At 39.0% G+C, this 7,047-nt stretch overlaps 1 long non-coding RNA gene across 3 annotated transcripts; it reads left to right on the top strand.

The window, feature by feature from the left end:
* Nucleotides 1-121: 121 nt before the first annotated feature.
* On the top strand, nucleotides 122-5,723 carry LOC127864670 (uncharacterized). 3 transcript variants are annotated; one of them, XR_008042199.1, is made up of 4 exons: nucleotides 125-383; nucleotides 3,194-3,747; nucleotides 4,926-5,121; nucleotides 5,611-5,723. It is a non-coding gene; the product is annotated as an uncharacterized LOC127864670 (long non-coding RNA). The 3 variants fall into 3 exon arrangements; XR_008042198.1 differs by lacking the exons at nucleotides 4,926-5,121; nucleotides 5,611-5,723 and adding an exon at nucleotides 4,227-4,475 and having other exon boundaries at nucleotides 122-383; nucleotides 3,194-4,066; XR_008042197.1 differs by lacking the exons at nucleotides 4,926-5,121; nucleotides 5,611-5,723 and adding an exon at nucleotides 3,867-4,217 and having other exon boundaries at nucleotides 126-383; nucleotides 3,194-3,814.
* The last annotated feature ends 1,324 nt before the right edge of the window (nucleotides 5,724-7,047 follow it).

Below are 7,047 nucleotides of genomic sequence, written 5' to 3'. Positions count from 1 at the left end.
CACAGAAAGGCAGTAAAGACTTGGTTGTAAACACCCAGAGCACAATACATCCATGCTGACACACAGACAGGCAGTAAAGACTTTGTTGTAAACACTAAGAGATCCATACATCCATGGGGTGTGCCACAGCCGCAAATTACGCCCACTATTGTGAACAAGGTTCTTAAAGTAAAACACGTCTGGTTTTGTTATGAGCACATAGCACTCCAAGCCCAAAAGGCCTCGCATTAAATTGATGCAAGAGAAGGCTTTGGAAAATAACAGCAGTTTGTTGTGTGGTCCAGTACGCCCTTCGACTCGCAACCTGAAGAAAGCAGAACTCAAACTCGTCTCTTAGCAATATCAGCAAGGCTAGCATGTCATCTCAGCTTCTTGAACTTCAGGTGAGACCTTACAGTGTTAATTATTTTGTTGAAATTTTGGGGCCGAAATTCAGCCCCATTCTTATCTCATAAAGTCTATATCCATGATTGCTGGCTAAAGTTCTCAATTCATGGTTTCCCGGAAGAAAAAGAATGTTTTGATAGGTTGCAACATTGAGTTAATCAGAACTCAAATTCAGCCTTTGGCAATATCAGCGAGGGCCAGCATATCAGCTCAGCTTCTTGAGCTTCAGGTGAGATCATACAGTGTTATTCATTTGTCGAAATTGGGGCCAAAATTGAGTCCCATTCCTAATCTTAAACAGTTTATTTTTCCATAATCACTGACTAAAGTTCTCAATTCAAGATTTGACCCCAAACAATGTTTTAATAGGTTACAAATTGAGTTTGTTTCCTTATGCAGCTCTATAAGTTGAACCTTAGCACAATTTATCTTGATAACACTTATTCTCAATTTTGAAATTATGTTTAGCAATAACTACAACCATTCTCCCAATTAAATTCAAAACACTATGATTTTTACGAAGTGTCCCAATCCAAAAATGGTTAAAATAAACTCTGCACAGAGCTAGCCCCTAGTTATAGCACATTTTAAAGTTTTTTAAACCAAAATAACTGGCTTAAATATACCCCACAAACGTAGTTAGGGGGTATATAGGAGTGAACTTGTCGGTCAGGGCGGTCTGTCGGTCAGGCGGTCTGTCGGTCTGTCTGTCGGTCCGTATTAAGTGTCCGCTCTCTAATTCAGTAGTTTTCATCCAATCTTCACCAAACTTGGTTAGAAGTTGTATGTACATGATGTCTAGGCCAAGTTTGAACATGGGCCTTGCCGGGTCAAAAACTAGGTCACGGGGTCACTAAGTGCGTTTTAAACATTCAGCATGTTGTCCGCTCTCTATTTCAAGTAGTTTTCATCCGATCTTCACCAAACTTGGTCAGAAGATGTATCTAGATAATCTTAAGGCCAGGTTCGAAAATGGGCCTTGCTGGGTCAAAAACTAGATCACCGGGTCACTTAGTGCGTTTTTTAACATTCAGCATGGTGTACTCTTTCTTATTCAAGTAGTTTTCATCCGGTCTTCACCAAACTTGGTCAGAAGTTTTATATAGATGATCTAAAGGCCATGTTCGAACATGGGCCATGCCAGATCAAAAACTAGGTCATGGGGTCACATTGTGCGTTTTTTAACATTCAGCATGGTGTCCTCTCTCTTATTCAAATAGTTTTCATCCGATCTTCACCAAACTTGGTCAGAAGTTTTATCTAGATGATCTGAATGCCAAGTTCGAACATGGGCCATGCCAGATCAAACAATAGGTCACAGGGTCACTTCGTACGTTTTACACATTGAGCATGGTGTCGGCTCTCTATTTCAAATTGTTTAAATCCGATCTTCACCACACTTGGTCAGAAGTTGTAACTAGATGATGTGTAGGTCAAGTTCGAACATGGGCTATGCTGGGTCAAAAACTAGGTCACGGGGTCACTTAGTGTGTTTTAAAACCTCACCATGTTGTCGGCTGTCTAATTCAAGTAGTTTTTTAATCCAATCTTTACCAAAATTTGTCAGAAGTTGTATCTTGATAATGTCTAGGTCAAGGTTGAATATGGGTCATGCCGGGCAAAAACAAGGTCATTGGGGTCACTTAGTGCGTTTTAAAAGATCACAATGTTGTCTGCTCTCTAATTCAAGTAGTTTTCATTCAATTCATCCATCTTCACCAAAATTGGTCAGAAGTTGTATCTGGATGATGTCTAGGTCCAAGTTGGAATATGGGTCATGCTGGGTCAAAAACTAGGTCATGGGGTATCATAGTGCGTTTTAAACCTCACCATGTTGTCCGCATCTCTAATTGAAGTAGTTTTCATCCAATCCTCACCAAACTTGGTCACAATTTTTATCTAAATGATCTCTTGGACAAGTTTGAACATGGGCCATTCCGGGCCTAAAACTAGGTCACCAGGTCACTTTGTGCATTTTTTAACATTCAGCATGGTGTCTGCTCTCTATTCATTAGTTTACATCCGATCTTCACCAAACTTGGTCAGAAGTTTTATGGAGATGATCTTAAGGCCAAGTTAAAACATGGGCTTTTCTGGGTCAAAAACTAGGGTCAAGAGGTCACTTAGTGCGTTTTAAAAATTGAGCATGGTGTCCCGCTGTTTTTGTGAAGACGACATGCAAATATTATGTTTCAATGCGTAATGTGGGGGTATTTGTCACGTCTGTGACACAGCTCCAGTTTGCTTATTTAACTAAGTTTAATTACTATTTTGAACTCACATCTATTGTTTCTTATTAAATGCGATGCAGTTGGTATTGTCTCACATTTAAAGTTGTTATGTCTCAGGTATAAGTCATAAACTTTCACATTTAAAGGTGTGCAGACTCACACTTAAATATGTAGATTGTAACATTTATAGTTGTGTTGTCTCACATTTTAAGCTGCTGAGTATCACATTTACAATTATGTAGCCTCACATTTAAAGTTCTATAGTCCACACAATTAAAGTGTGTGCAGTCTCACATTCTTAATTGCTCAAGTAATGCCTGTTTTTGATTTACAAAAATAAATATAACACCTTGCTACAACCCAAAAATTCCAATATCAAGTTGGTGCATGTAAAACATTGATACTACGTTATTCTGAGTTCTAATTGGTGAAAAATTAATTGCAATATTCTAAATATCAATTAAAGGCACGATGTTTGGCATTTAAAAAAACAGGTCTGTAAAGTAAGGTGTTGCAAGGCTTATTCATGTGTCACTAAACAATCCGGTTTTAGTTTACTTTCCATTTCCTTTCAGTGAACTTTACTAGCAAACATGACTAACGTCATTGAAGTGAAAGTCGATGACAACCCCCTTCTTGCACAAATACTACAATTGCTTAAGAAATTCAGCACGGAGACGTCTTGCGTCAGACTACCAAGCCTCCTATCAATATCTTCTCCCATGTTGGCTACATCAACACTTCCAACAGCAGAGCCTTGGTGAGTTCGACTTCCGTCTCGGCATCGATGTCGCTTAGCAACAATTGGATGATTGCGTCGACAAATTAGGCCGGACAAGTTGCTCGAACTGTAACGATCTGATTCAACAGGTAGAGCAGGCGTTGCCTGACACGTCCGTTAATGTGACTGACCACGATAGTTGTTCTCGAAAAATGTGAACCTTAGGCCTGGAGAGCAGTATGCGATTGACGCCATTCAACAACAGTTGTTGTCGGCAATTCTTGGGTTTGGGGTGGCGACTTCGGCGTCGGGACTCACTCCATCTCTGTCTATGGCCCAGTCGCAGCAGCAGCAGCAACAAGAACAATAAGTAGTATCTTAGCGGTGTTCTGCGATTTGGGGATTCATGTATGTGCTTAAATTGTCATCCCAGATTAGCCTGTGCAGACTGCACATACATTAAGCCCTATTAAGTGTCATCCCAGATTAGCCTGTGCAGACTGCACATACATTAAGCCCTATTAAAGTGTCATCCCATATTAGTCTGTGCAGACTGCACATACATTAAGTCCTATTAAAGTGTCATCCCAGATTAGCCTGTGCAGATTGCACATACATCAAGTCCTATTAAAGTGTCATCCCATATTAGCCTGTACAGACTGCACATACATTAAGTCCTATTAAAGTGTCATCCCAGATTAGCCTGTGCAGACTGCACATACATTAAGTCCTATTAAAGTGTCATCCCAGATTAGCCTGTGCAGACTGCTCATACATTAAGTCCTATTAAAGTGTCATCCCATATTAGCCTGTACAGACTGCACATACTTTAAGTCCTATTAAAGTGTCATCCCATATTAGCCTGTGCAGACTGCACATACATTAAGTTCCTATTAAAGTATCATCCCATATTAGCCTGTGCAGACTGCACATACATAAAAACCTATTAAAGTGTCATCCCAGATTAGCCTGTGCAGACTGCACATACATTAAGCCGTATTAAAGTGTCATCCCATATTAGCCTGTGCAGACTGCTCATACATAAAAACCTATTAAAGTGTCATATCAGATTAGCCTGTGCAGACTGCTCATACATTAAGTCCTATTAAAGCGTCATCTCAGATTAGCCTGTGCAGACTGCAATACATAAAGTCCTATTAGTGTCATCCCAGATAAGCCTGTGCAGACTGCACATTCATTAGCCCTATTTTCCCAGAATGAGGCTTATTTACTACATTAACACCGTATTTATGTGCCTGAAAAGTTCCTAGCATCAAATGGGAATAATGTGCTTTTACATTGATCACACTTAGTAAATACAATGCAAATAGCACTTGATCTGATATCAATTTTAATCATAGAAGGTCAGGGCATTAAGTTTTGTATATTTTCGACCGACATTCAGCCCCTGAACCAAAAGTTATCCTTGCATACAAATCTGCTTTAATATAATTTTTAAATTATATTTAATTTTAGTAAAAATTACGTAAAAGCCTTCAGCTCATTTTAAAATTATTTTCTTCATGTATTTTCAATATTATTTAAATTCTTGGATTTGTTTTTTGTTTTAATAGCTGTTCCTACAGGAACCCATGCAATCATAGATCGGTACCTAGCTGAACAACAGGCTGTCTGGTCAGCTGGGCCCAGACGCCCAGTGACACTTCCTGGCCCAGGACCTTGGGGCAAATGCTCAACTAGTCCTACCTGCAGGGTGGAGCCACTCTGAACCTGGGGCTCCATACTTTCTTGGCCAGCGGCCAAGATTACCTTGTCAATAAGGTAGGTTGGTAATGTACATGTAATTAACCATTTATAATGTGCAGTGATTAACTCCAAATTTAATTTAAACAGTTGTGTTAAATATTGATAAAACTCTATCCTGGCTGCTAACTTAAACAAATCATTATGTAAGTGTTAAATATTTATAATAGCCGCCATTTGTATTGCTTGAAAGGGCTCAGTGGGGGGGGCGTACACATGTGTCCTTGTTGTAATTCTCCCCGTCCTTACTTCATCCTTATGTCTGACCCACCTTTTAGTGTTGCATGAATTTAATAAATATTGGTTCCTGAGGGACACAAAATGTTTATATCAAGTGTACAATATATAGAAGGCTATGTTTGTATCAAGTGTTTAATGTATATCCCATTTGTATCAAGATCCTTCAAACATAATTTATTTCTTAAATATTTGTTTACTCAAACAACATTGATTGACTTCTTATATAACTGATGCCATTTCAGAATGCATTAAATAATTTGGTTACAGGGACACATTCCTGGGATGCCCTAAGGTCTTTCTATCTGTTCACAGAGGTCTTATACTCATAAGTTCAAGCCCAGTGAGCGATGTTCACATTATCAAACTCTGCATCTCAATAGGTAAGTCACTTGCCATTGCAAAAGGGGCCACTGTGGCAAAGCATCAGGAGACCCAGTCGTAATAGCCTTAACCTTTTGATGCAATAAAGCTTTCACAAATACCCAATAGGTAAAACCCAATACAAACTGGGGTTTCTGCTCTTCAATTAATTGACCAGTTTATCTAATCTAAGTTTAAGGGTTCAGCCACAAACTATGATCTAATATAGAAATGTGAAGAAAATGCAAAAACTTGCAAGCTAAACCCTCAAATTTGCATTTTAATTTAACATCTTTAGTTACATTAAAACTCAAAACCACAACAACAATAACATGAAACAATTTATGAGCAGGTACCAACATATTTGACTCTTTAAATCTTGACAAAATCAGGTTCCATATTAACTGTATGTATGGTTTTTAAACTAACATTGAATTACGAAGAGGGATCAGTGATGTTCGTAGCTTTTAGTTTAGGGGGAGGGTATATAGGAGTGAACTTGTCTGTCGGTCTGTCTGTCTGTCTGTCGGTCGGTCCGTATTAAAGTGTTTAAATATGGGTCATGCTGGGTCAAAACATAGGTCGCGGTGCCACTTAGTGCGTTTTTAAACATTCAGCATGTTGTCAACTCTTTAATTCAAGTAATTTCATCCAATCTTCACCAAACTTAGGTTGACGTTTTATCTAGATGATCTCTAGACCTAGTTTGAAACATGGCCATGCCGGGCCAAAACCTAGGTCACGGGGGTCACTTAGTGCATTTAATGCATTGAGCATGGTTGTCTGCTCTCTGTCTCTTATTGACGAAGTTTACTTCCGATCTTCATCAAACTTGGTCAGAAGTTTAATATAGATGATATCTAGGCCATGATTGAACACTGGCCATCTGGGGGAAAACAAACTAGGTCAAGGGGTCACTTAATGCGTTTTACACATTCAGTATGGTGTCCGCTCTCTTTTTCAAGTACATCATCCCCTTCTCAACAAACTTGGTCGAAAACTTAATCTAGATGACCTTTAGGCCCATGTTCGAACATGGGCCATTCGGGCCATAAACTAGGTCAAGGGGTCACAGGTGCGTTTTACACATTTAGCAAGGTTTTCCCTATTTCAAGTACCTTTCATCCCTCTTCATGGGGGGTATTCGTCACGTCTGTGACAAAGCTCTAGTTTGTTTGTTATTAAGTTAATGAATGGCTTTTTGATTTTGAGAGAGATCAAGTGTGTTGCCAGGGTAATGAAATGCTTATAAAGTCTTAAAAATGTGTCTTAATTTATACATGACATATTAATGCAGAAAGAAGAAAACCGATAGCAAGGCGTTGAGTTTGTTCTTGAAGCATT

This window comes from Dreissena polymorpha, chromosome 1 (assembly GCF_020536995.1).
Source record: "Dreissena polymorpha isolate Duluth1 chromosome 1, UMN_Dpol_1.0, whole genome shotgun sequence".
Classification (NCBI taxonomy): Eukaryota; Metazoa; Mollusca; class Bivalvia; order Myida; family Dreissenidae; genus Dreissena; species Dreissena polymorpha.
This window is presented reverse-complemented; position numbering and strand designations above follow the sequence as displayed.